Source organism: Ambystoma mexicanum, chromosome 1p (assembly GCF_040938575.1).
Source record: "Ambystoma mexicanum isolate Mex_15411 chromosome 1p, UKY_AmexF1_1, whole genome shotgun sequence".
Taxonomy (NCBI): Eukaryota; Metazoa; Chordata; class Amphibia; order Caudata; family Ambystomatidae; genus Ambystoma; species Ambystoma mexicanum.
This window is the reverse complement of record NC_090921.1, coordinates 1,485,856,809-1,485,874,961: the sequence shown is the minus strand read 5'-3', so window position 1 is coordinate 1,485,874,961 and position 18,153 is coordinate 1,485,856,809.

The window sequence follows — 18,153 nt, the reverse complement described above, 5'->3', positions numbered from 1 at the left end:
TTTTCAGGCTGCCCTCGGCCACCTTCTCCCCCTCCCTCATCTCCGATGGCCTAATCGCCACGCAAAATTGGTGTACTGCCAATTATCTATGTCCAAATGCCAACAAAACTGAGCTCCTCCTCATCGGTACACCTTCGACACCCTTTCCCCTCACTCTCTGGCCAGCCTCTCTTGGCCCTCTTCCTACCCCTACCTGTGAGGCTAAGAACCTCAGAGTCATCTTTCACTCCACACTTTCCTTCTCCGCCCAGATTTCTGACATCTCTAAAAAGTCAAACCTCTTACTTCTCCTCCTCAGAGGTACTCTCCCTTTGCTCTCCTTCCCCAAGAAGCTCACTGTCTCCCAAGCTCGGGTTCTCTCCAGGTTGGACTACTGTAACAGCCTCTTTCTAAATCTACCTGCCTCCACTCTCCGCCCTCTACAACTAATCCAGAACTGGACTGCTAGACTTGTCCTTGGCCTCACACCCTGGAACCATATCTCTCCTGCTCTGAAATCCCTTCATTGGCTCCCAGTGGATGCAAGGATTAAATTTAAAACCCTCTGCATTGTCCACAAGGTTTCTGGGGCCTGGGTCCAAAATACCTTCAACTATCCCTCTGTAAATACCTCCCCTCCCCTGCCCTTCGCTCCTCTGCTTCAAATTCCCTCAGGGTCATTCATTGTTCAAAGAAACAAGCTGGGGGTAGATATCTGTCTTTGGCTGGGGCCTCCCTTTGGAATAGCCTCCCTGCCACCTTGAAACTTGAGGAGAACCATCTCTGGTACCCAAAGCACCTCAAGACCTTCCTCTTCGCTTTTTCCTTTGCCCCTCTTCTCCCCTGCTGACGTGTTTTCTCTCTTGGCACTGTTCACCTGGCCACCCACTGTTGTTCTGGCCCAGGTACCTGCTCATCCTGCCACCCTCCTGCACTGCCTCCGAGCCACCCACTGCACTGGGATCTGTATCTGTACCCATACAGCCGCCCACCTTTCTTCTGTACTTATCAGATATACCCTTTCTGACCAATCATGCAATTGCCACTTGCTGGCTGCACAACCACCTCTTCATTGCCTGTATTTATTTATTTATTTCACTTATTATTTATTCTTTTCTCTCCTCTGTTCTGCACTTTCCACTTCTCCCCCTTCCACGCACCTTACCCCTTTTCCCTTCTCAATGCACTTATGTGTTCTTAATGTCACAGGGTCTAGTAAGATCGTTGTTTTTGTTTTTTTGTTTTCCCTTGTTCCCCTCCCTGTCCTTGGTCGCGCTCTGAAACACTTGTGTATGAGTGCGATATAAATAAAATATCATATCATATCATAACCTTTTCCAAACTTCTTCATGCCAAGTGTCATTGCCGCATATTTAACAGTACCACGCGTTGGACCCAGTTGGCCCGCTCCCCGACCGTAAGCCGAATTTCAGCCTTAGAAAACTCCTGGATCGATGATGTCAAACCCAAAGAAATGTACTTGTAATGGTTCTGTCCCACTTGCCTGTTGTAAGGTCCCTAGGGATATTTAAGATCCCACTGTTTCCCTTTCTAAAAGATTTATATTTTGAACTTGAACATTGCTGCAGAGATTATTGCCTGTCAACACCTATCCTCATCCACAGAGTTACCCTTTTGATATGATAGGTTATTTATAACACGCTTAATTCCCAGAAGATTCTGAGCGTGGACCCGGGGATCGAACTTGTGGTGCTCCGTGTCGTCTTGCTTCCAAGACGACAGCTATCCTCCTGAGACCACATTTTTATCCAAAAATGTTAATACTCTGTGTTTTCCTCTATAGGGTGGCTTATTAGAATCTTTTAGAAGTTTGTATTGTAATGTTATTAAAAACTCTACTTTTTTATAGAGCCTTTCTTGGACATTTCCGTTTTTTTTGGTGTCACAGAACCATTGTTGTTTGGATGCTTCTTTGCTAGCTCTCATCTGGCTAGAACTCGTTCCACATTACCATAAGAAGTGAGGGAGATGTGGCATTCATGTTGTGCCTGTTTCACCTTTATGATTGAGATAACTGCTATTCTAGTAGTAGTGTGGGACTGAGTAGGTGTTTAGAAACCAATACTCAACCGTGTACTCCTGCAGAGCAGAAATAATTTCATCACACCGCTGCCAAAGGCACCTCTCGGGTAACCATGATAGCCATGATGGTCAAGAGTGTGCAATTCTTTGATGAAATGGTGCACAGCCGGGAGCACCTTTCCTCAGAGGAAACCATGTTTCCGGCATAAACACCCTGTTGGCACCCAATGCTCCATGTTGGAGGACTAATAGCATTACACCTAGTATTCAGGCGCAGACATGTGCAGAATTGGCCATGGGCCCTCACTGAGGCTAACATTGAGCACAGGCCTGCAAAGGCTTGGGCTGTTACCATTGAATTTCACTCCTGCACAAAGGGGTAATTCTACAATAATATTGATAACTCGTTTTGGGTATTATATATATATTTGGATAGTAAACATCACCGGCTAAATTATCCCTTAGCTTGATCATTGCTCATGGCATCATTACTTGTAAGACTTGGTTCTCATGTGGCAAAAAAGTGAAACAAGTGATGTTCTACGTTTGGTAGGTGAGTGGAGTTGCCTGGGGCCTTGACTGTGTAAGGAGCCCACCAGTGCCTTTTCTTTTACCCTAAACTTCCCTTCCCCCACCCTGAGTGTTGTAGCCTTGGGATCAACATCTAAAGCAAAGTGTTGGAGTGGGACACTCTGGTGTTGGGCATGGGGGATGCTTGACTAGACCTGAGGCTTACCACATGCCACACATTGCTTTGGTTTATCTACCCTCGTTCCCACCATCTAGGACTTGTGGGTGCCACCTGCGGCTCCCATTTCTACATGCGGAGGCACTGTGGAAGGCTGATCTATGACGTATGAACACTGTCACCTCTGTTTGATGCTCCTCTGCCTCTCCCCACACAAGAGGGCATAAAATGACAGAACTTTACTAATTTAATAAGCTTCCAAATAATTAAATGCTTTGACGGCTGATCCAGGATACACACTTGTGAGCTGCAGCTTGCACACACATACCTTAAGGAGGTGCATCAACCAACTGGGGTATCTTCCAAATTATATTCATATAATTAATTCTGTGGGTAACCTGGAAAGGCAGACACACATAAAGTTACATGGGAACTACATTTATGGATGGGAAGCTGAATAAAATTTAAAAAACGATGCACAGAAATACTTTTTCGGTTTCTGTAGTGCCACTTCTGCCATTTTAGCAGCATCTTGGTGCTGTAGAAGTGGTAGTTATGAATTATCATACCCACTTTCTTCTATGCAGCCTTCTATCCCATCATTTTAAAGCTAGTCTGCGTCATTACAGAAAGGGACTAAGCTGCATGAACATCAGTCTAGGTCCTGCCATCAAAAAGGGCTGCTTGGCCACATCCCTTTGCAAAGAGGAACACAAGCAATCCCAGGCATGCGTTAGCCCTGTAGTTGGATCAGACTGTTGATTTTGGCATACCTCTCAACTCACACGCATTTGGTGGTTGCCACCTGCCAAACCTCTCCTCTGACCTAGCTGCCAGCTTCGATCTTTCACCCGCCCTGCAAACATTCTTGCAGATTCACTGGCAGACGTGACAGCGCTGCAAAGGCGGGCTGACAGCAGCAGCTCTGATTTGAGGGAGCACCAAACTAGAAGAATGAGTGACAGGCTCCAGGTAGGATGGCAGACCTGCAGAGCGAGATCAGGACAGATCACCACGCTGTGGCATCTTGATTAGAACAGGGAGGCTGGGGGACAGTCTGCACGTGCTGATTCTGAGGAACCGCCAAGAAGGCACGTACACGATTGGAGGAGGGGATGATATCTGCCCTTTGTGGTCAATACCGAGCATGATAGCTGCAACTAGGCTTTGCATTGCAGCAACACACATCTACACATATGAGCAACTGTGGCTTTATCTGTTTGAATTTATGGACATTTTCCTAATTTTATAAATGGTGGATTTGTATTCACTTCTAGTGATCTCACCTCTTATGATTCCATGGGGGGAGAGTCAGAGGCCACACGTTCCCCTCCTAATTTGTGCCTGGTTGTCATCAAACCGGATGGATTTGGAAGGTGAGTGTTGTGCATTAGTTGCAAGACGAAGGCTCTTTCGACACAAAAGTGTGAAAGAGTGAACGGAGCGATGCTAGGGATTTGATGGATACAATGCCTTCCTTCCATCCATCTTTTGTTTTATTGTCTTTCCCTAAGTAAAAAATGTAGGCACAGACATGGTTCCCTCACTTAGGACAGCGCAGAAATCAAGCTGCAACACACTTGGGCCCACTATCCGGAAGCATGTCTTGGGTTGCTTGTGCTTCCGTGTAGAGGTATCATGGCCTGGAAGATCTGTCAACCCCGTGCAGCATAAATTACTATTATATTATATCTAATTGCTGGCAGACCAAGACTGCTTTACAACTGGCTGGTTCTTTTCTGTATTGGCACAGAAGGACCAACAAAATTATTCTAGGGAAGGCTAGCAAGTGCAATGCTAGTGGTTATGATATATGAAAAACCTTTTATCTGTTCCTTTTTTAATTTTGTTGGAAAGCAAAGTGCCCTTAAAAAGGCCTTGCTACCGTTGTGCCTGTGATATAACTTCTTCCAATGTCAACCCACTGATGTCACTTTCCATATAATTCATAGAAAAATTCGGGAAAAAACAAATGGTAGATTTGATCGAATTTTATGCGGAACAAAAATTTCGAACAGCCGTAAATGTCAATCAAATCTACCATTCAATACGATTATAGTGAACAAGGAAGTGGGGGTCCCCTGCACCCTTGTGTACTAGAACTGCATCGGGGGATGCAGGCGTGCCCCCCTCCTGCGACCTAATAAGAAAGTTGCGACGCTGGTTCCCATGCACATAAGTGAAGGGAACCAGCTTCGCAGAGTGATGGCAGAGTCGGCGGCACACAGCAAAGTGTGCCGCCCAAAGGTAAATAGGGGTGTGGGGGGAGCAGGTTGCAAGAAATGTCCCTCAGACATTTCTAATCCGAACAATTCTTTGGGTGGGGTGATGGCTTAGAGAAGGGCCTACACTTCAGGCTGGGGAAACCACTGCCGCTTAGTATGTATAGATTGTAAAGCTATGGCCATTCAGCACGTGGCATTATCGAAATATAGCTGCTGCCAATTGTAGCATTAAGAATAAGGCCATTTTTAAATATTCCCTTCTGAGGCACTGGGTATAAATGTCACTCTCCCATTGTCTTTAGGACCAGTTCTCCTCATGCCCACAGTGCTTCATTTGTAATAAAATAAGTGCCAGGGCTCAAATATGTTCTATTACACCTCTGACATCCTGGCAGGCAGCTCCCCACCCCTGTCCACTGTAAGGCACCCTCCCCTCTTTGCACTTCTTTCAGTGCGCTTAACAAGGGCCTAGTGTAAGTGCTCTAGTCAAATACCCACGGTCTGCAGTAATTACATAGTCCTAGAAACTGCTGCATTTGTCTTATACTTGTGGGGTTTGGAGTCTTGCGTATTGCTTCAGCTCTTTCTGGTGTCACTTTTAACCCATATTGTGATATCAGTTGTCCAATGTACAATGTTTCCTTCTGTAAATATTGTAATTTGGCCTTGTCCATCTTGTACCCTTTTTCCGCGAGCACAGTCAACATGTGCACAGAGTCAACTAATCCTCCTTGGTGACCTCAACATACATCTTGATTCTCCCTCTTCCTCAGCTGCTCTCTTTCGTGACCTCTGTGATTCACTCTCCCTTTCCATCCTCCCATCGGGCCCTACTAATTCTGGTGCTCACACACTTGATGTCTTGATTTCCACTGGTCTCCCCCTCTCTTCTCCCCTGACCACTCCTCTCTCCTGGAGTGATCACTGCCTCCTCTGCTCTCAGCTTTCCATCTCCTCCCCCATAGCCAAGCCTACCCCCACACTGCCACCCACCTTCTCATACATCCAGCCTATGAAGCACGTGTCAATCGAGGCTTTTGCTGCCACCTCTCCCACCCTCCTCCTCCTCAGGCTGACTCACACCTTGACACAGCCCTTTCCCTGCTCTATTCCTCTATCTCTGCTACTCTTGATGTTCTCGCCCCCGTAATGAGGATCCTCTTGAAGTCCAAAGCTAAGTGTAATTTCTGGAATGACTCTGACCTAGCTACACTTAAGCGTAAGTGAAGGGCGGCTGAGAGGAAATGGAGGGCTTCCTGCTCATCCTCAGACAAACTGGCCTGCCGTCTGCTCCAAAGGCAATACCGTCTCACTGTCCGCTCTAAGAAGAGAGGCCACATTCAAGCCCACATCTCTGCGACATCCAATAACTCGGACAAACTCTTTACAATCTGCAAGCAACTGGCCAACCCTGCTGCAGTCTCCACTCCACCTCTGGCCTCTCAGGCCCTTTGCAACTCTCTTGCCTCTCACTTTAATTCCAAAACTCAGGATATCTTGTCCTCCCTCTCCTCCACTCCCCTTCCTCTCTCCTCTCCTTCCTTGCTCGCTGACCCTAACTCAGACACCCACCAACCCCCCATTCTTTCTCCTTCTTTCCCTTTTTCTCCCCGAATGATGTTGCTAGACAAGTCTGATCTATGAAAGCCTTATCAGAACAGGTTCATCCCTGTTCCTCTATAACCATTAAAGGCCACATCGACACCCTTGCTCTGGCCCTGGCTGATTTCTGCAACCATTCCTTTGCCTTTGGATCTTTCTCCTCCCCTCTTAAGCACTAAGAAACCTTCAGCGGATCCCTCCTGTCCTGCTAACTATCGCCCAATTTCCATTACTCCCTTTCTGGGTAAGCTCCTGGAAAAGCTGGCCATCTCGCAGCTTAATCTTCATTCTGACTCTATTGGCTCCCTCCATCACCACCAATCTGGTTTCAGAGCTGTCAGAAGCACGGAAACTGCTCTCATGAACATCCGTGAAGACCTGCTCTCCAACCTTGACTCTAACATTCCCTCTGTCCTCATCCTACTTGATCTCTCTTCTGCTTTCGACACGGTCAACCATACCAACCTGGTCAACCATCTCCATGACAACCTGGGTATCACTGATCAGGCTCTGGCCTGGATGACCTCTTTCCTTTGTGATCGACCCTCCCAGGTTCAACTTGGGTCCTTCCTCTCCTCTATCTCCCTCTCTACCTGCGGTGTTCGCCAGGGGTCTAACCATCTCCGATTGTCTTATCACCATTCAAAATTGGTGTGCGGCCAATGATCTTTGTCTAAATGCCAACAAGACTGAGATCCTCATCATCGGTACACCCTCAGCATCATTTCCCCTCACTCTCTGGCCTGCCTCCCTTGGCCCCCCTCCTATCCCTACCTGTGATGTGAAGAATCTTGTGGTCATCTTCGACTCCACACTTTCCTTCTCTGCAGACATCTCTGACGTCTCTAAAAAGTCAAACTTCCTACTGCATCTCCTTAGAGGTACTCTACCTTTCCTCTCCTTCCCCCAGAAACTCACTGTCTCCCAAGCTCTGGTTCTCTATAGGTTGGATTATTGCAACAGCCTCTTTCTAAATCTACCTGCCTCCACTCTCCGCCCTTCACAACTAATTCAGAATAGGACTGCAAGACTTGTCCTTGGCTCCAAGCTCTAGGATGGTATCTCTCCACCACTGAAATCCCTTCATTGGCTCCCAGTGGGCACAAGGATTACATTTAAAACCCTCTGTATTGTCCACAAGGCTTTCTGGGACCTGGGTCGAAAATACCTTCAACTATCCCTCCGTAAATACCTCCCCTCTCGAGCCCTTCGATCCTCTCCTTCTTACTCCCTCAGGGTCAGTCATTTTTCAAATAAACGATCTCTGTCCTCGGTGATGGCCTCCCTTTACAACAGCCCCCTGGCCACCTTGAAACTTGAGGAGAACCATATCCAGTTCCAGAAGCACCCCAAGACCTTCCTCTTCGCTTTTGCCTTTGCCGCTCTCCTCCCCTTCTGATCTGTTTATTTTTCTCTCTCTGCACCATGCTCCTGGCGACCCTCTGTCCCTTGGGCCCAGATACTTGCTCACCCTCCTGCACTGCCTCCTGAGCCACCCTCTTGCACTGGGAACTCTATCTGTACCCATACAGTGCCCCATTTTCTCTTCTTCACTTATCAGATTTACCCGATCTGACAAACTACGCACTTGACTATGCCTGTATTTATTTTATTTATGTATTTATTTTTGCCCTTATTTGTTTATTGCACTTATTTTTTATATTGTTCTCTTTGTGCCGCACTCTCCACTCCTCCCCCTTCCTTGCACTTTTCCCCCCTTTTCTCTTTTCCATGCACTTGCCGTTCTTAATGTCATTGGGCCTAGTAAGAATGTTATTTTTATTCTCCCTTGTTCCCTCCCCTTTGCTTGGTCGCGCTCTGTAACACTTGTGTATTGAGTGCGATATAAATAAAATATCATATATCATATCATGTCATATATCATATATCAGAAACACCCACTGGTTCATTGGGGGTGATGGATGCACTGCCCATGGCAGATGTGCAATTTACAGATAACCAATCAGCATAGCATAAAATAACATAACATGACTAGTCAAGTCTTGAAATAAGAGAAATGTTGAGGTGCTTCTTTAAACACTTAATCATTGGTAATATTTTGCTTTGATACTATTGGTGGCAAGTGGAACCTGTTTACCATCTATCAACAGAGAGAAGAGAAAACATGCTTTTCTCCTATGGTAAACTGATGGACCAATGCAGGAAAAATCCATATTGAATTGGTGATCTTGCCTTTCAAACAGTCCATCAAGATCTTCTTGTATAGGTTGACACTCATTACAGGTGCCCTTCTTCGGCAGCAGCCTTATGCTTTTGCCAGGCCTTGCCTCTGTGTTGGTGTTGCTGGCGAGTGACTGTCATGTTATCAACCCACACATCTGTAGTAGTGCTGCTCGTTGTTACCCAATGTCATGCAGGCTGAATGGAGCAGTGTGTCAGAATGACCAGCATGAACATTGTCTCCTTCCAACGAATTTTAATCCATGAAAATGTATAACTAGCACTGCTCTGCCCATCTGGGTCATCAGGTTCCTAAATAAAAGTGAGCCAGCCCAGGATGCAGAGACCATGGCCAGTGCACATTGGTGCTGCTTGTTGTGACTGACTGACAGTTAAAATAATAAAGTTAACAATAATAAGGTCATAGTCAAACTGAATGTGAGACCTTAAGTACAAAGGCTCAGAAATAAGTGCCAGGGCAGAACCCTGGGAAACGCCTCCACATATTAAGAAATGCCCACTCTACACATCGTTTTAGTCACCGCGAGTGAATTGTCACATTCCAATGTCAAATAAACATTTCATGGCCTGCTTGTTCCATGCTGCCTCGTTTTCTTGCTGCTAGACATAACTTGTCTTTATCTTTTCTTAAAAAGAATCTTGACATTAACCAAACTATTTTGGCACATTACAATTTACCAAATTGATGCTAAGATGCATATTTTTTAAGCAAAGGCCTAATTGGTGGTAGTTTAGAGAAGGAGCTAATTACCCCCACCTTAACCATCTCGCACACAGCTCCTGCATGTTGGATGCCGGAGTTTGAAACATGTGCGGGACCAGTGAAAACACTGATACCTAGGAGAATCTGGGAGGCAAGGTTGCCATTGAGGAAGCCATACTTACATACAAGACAATATGATGGTTGTCTGAATGAAATTCCAGAAGAAACAGGACGGTTTATGATGATGAATGGTGACATCATCACCATCACTGTCATACAGAGCAAGGTTGACGTATAAGGGAAGAGATGCAGAGACTAGAGAATGTTGACGATTCTATAAGTTATCAAGAAAGTATCACTATGAATGACATCTTGGTATCAAGCTGAAGGATCTTATGCTGCAGACATAATGAAAGAGATCAAACTATTTCATACATATGTACAGGCATATAAATGCAAGCAGATGAAGTATTCTTAAAGGCTAGCTTGATAGTGAATAGATTGCGGCAGGCGCCAACATGAACATACATATATATATTCAGTAAAAAAACTTTGTTAAAGGGACGTTATGGTTCAAAGTAAAACCGAAAAACCCCTGAAATTCGCCAGTTATGGTAAGCTAGGCAACCATAACTCGCGCGACCGTGCACTGCTAACATTAACACCCAGGACATCAAAGATGACATCACAAATATCATTGATGACATCACTTATGACATCACATGGCTCGCTCTCCCTTTTTTTCCTTTACTGACATATCTAAGCCACATAGTTTTCTTCAGTAACAGTCAGGAAGTAAAAATTGAAAAGGTACTATATTTGTAGACTTAGGGTCAAGTCATATCATATGAAACATATATATAGCGGAAGACACAGGCTTGAAAGAGAGCAATCCTTTCTGTGCATGAAGATAATCATTACGAGTTATCAGCACTTTCTCATAGTTTTATTTTTATTACTATACCTTCACTGTATTTGCTCATATTTGTATACATTGTACTCACACTCCTTTCCTTAGGGTTCACTGACATCATTTGATACACATACATACAGTAAGTAGCAGCTTTGAAACAGAGCAATCATTTCTCTGCATAAAGATAATCAGTTAGGTTATGAACTCTTTCTGCTACTACTTCTGCTTTTTTGCTTACTTCTCTCTCCCTGTATATACTCATATTTGTATGTGTTGTTGTCTCTTTGTGTTTTGTCTGTAATAATGTAATTATGTATTAAGTGGGTTTTATTAGCTACTTATTACATGTTTCACAGTACGCAAAACTCTAATAAGTAAGCAGTTATCATTTCATTATTCTACATGGCAAGATTATGAATATTGCACCTTCATCATGTATACTGCACACACTGCCTAAGTTTCTGCATGAATTGCTTAGTATACTGGATAGAACTTCATAAAAGAATGCTATTTATATCAATGCATTGCTTAATGCACAATTTAGCTCATGATATTTATTCAAATGATCCTTGACACTTTTTGGTCAACATTATAAGAATCCCTCCTACAGAGTTTTCATGAAAAGTAAATGCACATGTGATGTCATCAGTGATGTCATCAATGACATTTGTGATGTCATCTTTGATGTCCTGGGTGTTAGTGTCAGCAGTGCATGGTGGCGCGAGTTATGGTTGCTTAGCTTACCATAACTGGCGAATTTCAGGGGTTATTCGGTTTTACTTTGAACCATAACGTCCCTTTAACAAAGTTTTTTTACTGAATTTGATAGGTTTTTAGTAGCGCAACTTAACCATAACGTCCCTTTTAACAAAGAATTTTCATTGAATTTCATAGGTTTTTAATAGCGCAACTTAACCATAACGTCCCTTTAACAACATTTTTTTTACTGAATTTCATATGTTTTTAGTAGCACAACTTAACCATAATATCCCTGACTTTATATACATGTAACATAGAACATACTGAACCACTAGCTAGTGATTTCGATGTCCGCAGACTACCGCCATGTCCGCGGACTACCGCCATGTCCGCAGACATATCGAAAATCTGAGCGTGGTGAATGTAAATTTAAATAGTGTGCCCCATTTCCCCTTTGAGGTTGGCTCTGAAAAGAGCCGTTTTTGGGGGTTTTTTTTGCAGATGCTTGACAGACACCTGTTATTTTGTATTTGTTTTTTTTATTTTTCTTACTTTACTCCTAAAATCTTCACATAACCTCCTCCAAAGCAACCCTTACATTCCAAAACAGAATGGCATTTCCCATAAAAGATAAGGAAATGCCATCTTCTTTAAAATAAACAGCATTACTGGAATCAATATTCTCATTATTACAGAAGAACATACCAGCTCTAAGCATGAAGGCACACATGCCTCGGTTGATTACACACCTAGCATTGTTTTGCTGAGGACAAAAAACTGAACTATTGTCCCATATTGCCCTAGGTACTAATCCAGAAAAAATTACTTTGGCATTTGGAAGGATGTTCTTTACTGCTTGAACCAAGTGTTCCAAATCTGCCAACAAAGTAAGGGCACTGACATAGCCCAAATGGAAATCATATAGTGCAAAACTACCACATGGGGACTGTTCATCCTGCCCATATCTTCACAAACTTGTACAATTCCCTGTACATTGCAATCAGGCACAGTGCTCCACACCACCTCCACTCCTTTAACATCAACATTCTTTGCAACATGCCTGCATTGAGCATACTGTTGTAAACCATGCACAAACATATCTCCAAGCACCAACACCCTGACTTTCTCCACTTCTGCCATCTTCACTACACACAGTCTCTTTGAACACAAATCCACAACCTCAACATCTGATTGGCTGATCCCTACAGTCTTCTTTCCATGCTGGATTTGCTGGAAAACCCCAGATGTAGCAGGCCCTGTCCGCGGACCGCGTAACTCTTAGACAGACCTTCTACCATTTCCACTTCACTCTCTGTGCCATTCCCTCATTGGATACAGCTAAGCAGGCACACAATACAGAGGACATCCTCAGAACACCCCCATTTTGTTTATTTTCGAACATTTCAGGACACTGCGAGTGTTCTTAGAACACATTCAACTTGCCAGCGAACAATACGGACAACGTCCTCAGAACACCCCCATTTTCTTTATGTACGAACATTTCAGTACACCGCGAGTGTTCTTAGAACACTTTCAGCTTAACAAACAATACAGACAACGTCGTCAGAACACCCCCTGCGAACATTCCAGGACCCCACGAGTCTTCTTAGCACACTTTCAACTTGACACTGAATCCATTCTGTTTATTTACGAACATTTCAGAACAGTCGTGTTGTCCGCAGAAAAATCAAGCACAACAAAAGCGTCTAGCACATAAAAAAAACAGAACATTGAACCTATCTCATACTCCCCCACCCTCCCCAAACACTCTTACACACCAACACACTCCACTAAATATAATTTTTAATCCAAGTTTCACCGCGTGTCCGCGGTTGTCAGCGAATGCAAGATGGCGGGCGCCACAAAAAATCTGACGCGCTCCACGCCCCACGCCGTCCAATCAGCGAACACGTTGCATGTCCGCGGACATCACGCTAGCCACCCGGCCAATCAGGGCACTGTCCGCGGAGCGAACCGGGAAGTCCGTCGGAGATAATCACACATTTTTTTGCCTTACATTTTGGTAATTTTAAAAAAAACTACTGGACGTATTTACACCAAATTTGCAAAAGCACACTTTCGGGAGCAAGCCCCCGCTCCTGCTGCAAATTTGGTGTAAATCCATCCAGCGGTTTGGGCTGTAGGCGTGCACAAAGTTTTTTCCCATTATGTCTATGGGAAGAAACTAAAGTTTTGGGACCCCCCCTATAACTTTGCCCCCCCTGGACCATACTCTCCAAAATTCAGAGTGGACCATATACTTTTTTCCCAAAGTTTGGTGAGGATTTGTCCAGAGGGAGCGAAGTTATAAGCCACCCAAGAAATGCTCTTCCTATGGAAACACCAACTTAACCATAACTACATGGACGCTACCGCGTCCATGTAATATCAGTAAAAAAAACGTTGTTAAAGGGACGTTATGGTTAAGTTGCGCCACTAAAAACCTATGAAATTCACTAAAAAAAACTTTGTTAATGGGACGTTATGGTTCCAAGTAAAACCGAAAAACCCTTGAAATTCGTCAGTTATGTTAAGCTAATCAACCATAACTCGCACCACCGCTGTGCACTGCTAAGACTAACACCCAGGACACAAAGATGACATCACAAATGTCATTGATGACATCACTGATGACATCACATGTGTATTTACTTTCCATGAAAATTCTGTAGAAGGTATTCTTATTATAATGTTGACCAAAAAGTGTCAAGGATCATTGCAATAAATATCAAGTGCTAATTAGTCCATTAAGCAATGCATTGATATAAATAGCATTCTATTATGAAGTTATATTCAGTATACTATGCTACTCATGTAGAAACAATAGACATTGTGTGCAGCATACATGATGGAGGTGCAATATTCATAAGCTTGCCATGTTGAATAGTGAAATGATAACTGTTTTCTTGTTAGAGTTTTGCGTACTGTGAAACATGTGATAAATAGGTAATAAAATCCACTTTCTACATAATTGTATTATTATAGACAAAACACAAGGAGACAACAACACATACAAATATGAGTATATACAAGGAAATTGAAGTAAGGAAAAAAGCAGCAGTAGTAGCAGAAAGTGTTCATAACCTAACTGATTACCTTTATGCAGAGAAATGATTGCTCTGTTTCAAATCTGTTACTTACCCTATGCATATGTATCACATGATTTGACTGGATCCTAAGGGAATTACTGTAAGAACATACTCGTAGACACTTCTGCTGCACACCCCACTCTTTCCCAGTCACCGCCCGCAGCAATTTCAACCTACGTTTACACTTCTCCACCATACCATTCACCTGCAAATTCCAGTTTAACTTCCTATCCAAGATCACCCCCAAGTACCGAAACTCTTCCACGCTTTTCACCCTCTCACCTTTCAAAACTAAGTGCAACCCTTGCTGCACTCTTCCCCTTGAGAAAACCATACTCACACTTTTATCCACAGACACCGAAAAGCCCCATTTCCCACACCAATCCTCCATACGCACTATCGCAGCTTGCAGCCGACTCTGCACCAACAACAAACTCCGCCCTCTTACCCATACCATACCACACCATCATCTGCGAAGAAATCCACCTGACACCCAAAACCCGCCAAAGCTCAAATCAACCCATCCACCATCACATTAAAGAAGCATTGCACTAATCACACTCCCCTGTGGTGTCCCATTCTCCATCTTCCAAACCTCAGACCTCATCCCCCTCACTCTCACCTGAAAGGTCCTGTCAGCCAAAAACGCCTTAATCCACCGAAACATCCTCCCTTTCACACCCATCTCCAACAGTCTCACCAGCAACCCATTCTTCTACGAATGTTGTATAAGGGGTTGATTCTGAGTGTGATGGAATTTGGATGTCAGGTGTCAGTGGGTTTCACGGCGAGTCAGAAGTTGCGGTTGGATAGGGTGCAGTTAAGGGCATTGAGGGTGTGTTCGGGTGTGATGAGGTCCTCACCAGTGAATGCGGTTCAGGTGCTTGTGGGGGAGATGCCGTTGGGGTTGAGGAGGGATGTGTTGAATATGAGATGGTGGGTGAAGTGCAGTGCGAAGAGTGGCTCATCCGGTGCATGAATGTTTGAAGTATAATTGGAGGTTTGACTATTATAGGGACCGGTGGAGGAGGAAGGGGGGCACTTTTGGGTTTCACATGTGGGAGAAGGGAGTGCAGTGGGGTGTGGGCCATTTGATGACTGTAATGGGTACGGATTTGGAGAGATGGCCGAGGTGGATGATGGGGTCTCCAAAGGTGTGTTTGGGGTTGGCGAATGTGGTGTCGAAGAAGAGAGGATTGCAGGGCGAGATCAAAGCTTTGGGTCAGGCGTATGTGGCAGGAAAGGAAGGATGCAAGGTGTTCACAGATGGTTCGAAAGCTCCTGTGTCTGGGAGAGTGGGTATGGCGTATTATCTGGAAAGCACTGGGGAGTATGAAGTGGGACGATTGACGAATGATCTGTCGATCTGTACGGCTGAGTTGGTGGCGATTGCATTGGCGATAGATAGGGTGTGCAAGTTGGGGTATGAGAAGGTGGTGGTGTTCTCGGATTCATTGAGTGGGTTGCAGGCGATTGTGGCAGGGGATGGTGATAGGAAGGATGTGATTTTGGATATCAGGAGGAAGATTGATTGGTGTGTTCGTGGGGGAATGGATTTGGGGTTGGCGTGGGTTCCCAGTCACAGTGGCATTTTGGGTAATGAGTTGGCGGATCTGGCGGTGGGTGAGGGTATGAAGAGGGGAGCGGTTGATGTGAGGTTGCCTTTGAGTGTGGGCGAGGTGAGGGCTGTGATGGTGAGATGGGTCATGGATGAGTGGCAGGAGAGGTGGGTGAGTGGGGTGAAGGGCAGGTGGATGTTTGGTGTTCGTGGGAAAGTGTCAGTGAAGGTGGATGTGGGGCGTCTGGAATGGAGGAGGGGGGAGGAGGTGATGGTGAATCGGTTGAGGATAGGGCATGTGGGGCTGAATGACTGTCTGTTTCGAGTGGGGAAGCGTGAATCGAGGGACTGTGCGGTGTGTGGGGTGCCTGAGACAGTGGGACATTTTTTGCTTAGGTGTGAGAGACATGTTGAAGAGAGAGAATTGATGAGGGTTCGGTTGTCTGCGCTGGGTGTGGCTGAGCTGAGTGGGAGGGCTTTGCTGGGAGGTTACGGGGTGAGAGGCAGGAGGAGGAGCAGTGTGATGTTGGATTTTATGAGGCAGACGGGGCGGTGGGAGGAGTTGTGAGTTTATGTGTGCTAAGTATTGATTGGTGGGTCTGGTGCACATCATCCTTTAGGATGGGGAAGCGCCTGCGTGGGTCCTTCCACGCCTCCGATAATTGAGAAGAAGATGTAAGAACATACTTGAAGGATAAGTCTACAAATATAGTACCTTTTCAAGTTTGAATTCCTGACTGTTACTGAAGAAAACCATGTGGCCTAGATATTTCAGTAAAGGAAAAAAGGAGGAGCCGACATGTGATGTCATCAATGACATTTGTGATGTAATCTTTGATGTCCTGGGAGTTAGTCTTAGCAGTGCATAGTGGTTTAACGAGTTATGGTTGCTTAGCTTACCATAACTGGCAAATTTCAAGGGTTTTTTGGTTTTACTTGGAACCATAAAGTACCTTTAACAAAGTTTTTTTTTACTGAATTTGATAGGTTTTTAGTACACAACTTAACCATAACGTCCCTTTAACAAAGTTTTTTTACTGAAGATCATAGGTTTGTAGTAGTGGCACGTAACCATAATGTAAACGGACATCTGACTTCATTGCACACCTTCCGGAGAATGCCACATGACCATATGCTGGCGCACAGCACTGTGACGTATCCAAGAATCCGTACACACTTAACAATAAGGTCTATGCCTCGTGGACAATGTGGAACTTATTTTTTTACTGATGTAGGAACTTCACCATTTCCCTTGCACAGCTCCAACACCTATTCGTACTCAGCCATTAACAATGTAGTACACAGTACATACTTCTAGCAAAAGTACTATTTATCTGAAAACGACATGAGCTAAGGCCATCCCTCCTCCCCAAGAAACGGCACCAACGCTGTAATGAAGGAGCATGAAAAACACCTCCCATACCTTACAAATAACACACGCACAACATTTTCCCCCATCCACCTACCCCTCAATATTACTGTTTGGTGCCTCTTTGCTCATTTCCGTCCACAACATTCCTGCTTAGCTGTCCTTCTAAAAAAAAGCCATCTGTAAACAAAATAAATGTTCCTTTAAGAGCCACCTTTCACAGTTAAAAAATATAAATACAAAAATCGCATATACTCCATCAACTTTATATTTCTCAGTAAAGTACATAAAGGCAATAAGATTTTCCAACATTTCCATTCGCATTTTGAGTTATGCTACTGGGAATATTGTACTGTTCATCCTCCATTCCAACGACTGGAAAGGTGAATAAGGGCCAGCAGGCCAAGTTATCATCCCAATCAAAGCGAGAGTGCATAACGCGATCTCTGGATCATTACCCCTCCCTTCAATTCCTAAAATGGGGGATGAATACCATTAGCAATCTAGATTTCCAAAGCAGTAACCCGTGCTACTAAAAAAGAGGATTTTTCCTCCTAAAAAGGGACGCCTGTGGCGTCCCGGGTTAGGAAGCAAAATCCTTTTCCGTGATGGCCACCATAGAAAGGGAAGGTGGGTGTTCCATACAGGGCCCTTTTTTCGCTTTCCATGGCAGCCTGTAAAAAGCAAAAAGGAAACCCTGTTAACATATTACAACAAGCACTTTTTTCTTCCCTTTCAAATGTATCCTAATGTCGAACAACTTTACCACAAATCCAGTCCCAGGTGGACATGGCCACTTTAATCCTATCTTTTCTCCCTTCTGGTCATGGCCAGTATCCACAGTGTACGGATCATGACCTTATACCATGACCCTAACATTCTGCCCACTCCCCGTGGCTACAACCTACCCCTCAGTCAGTAAAGGTATACCGCTATTTTTTTAACTACATTACAAGACTTGTCAAATACAAAAACACTCCCACATCTCGTCACATAACCAACCCTAATGAAATTCTACCCCTTTTTTGGATGATGTTCCTCCCCAGCGCAGCCAAAATCACCCATAAGCACCTACGTGCCGTG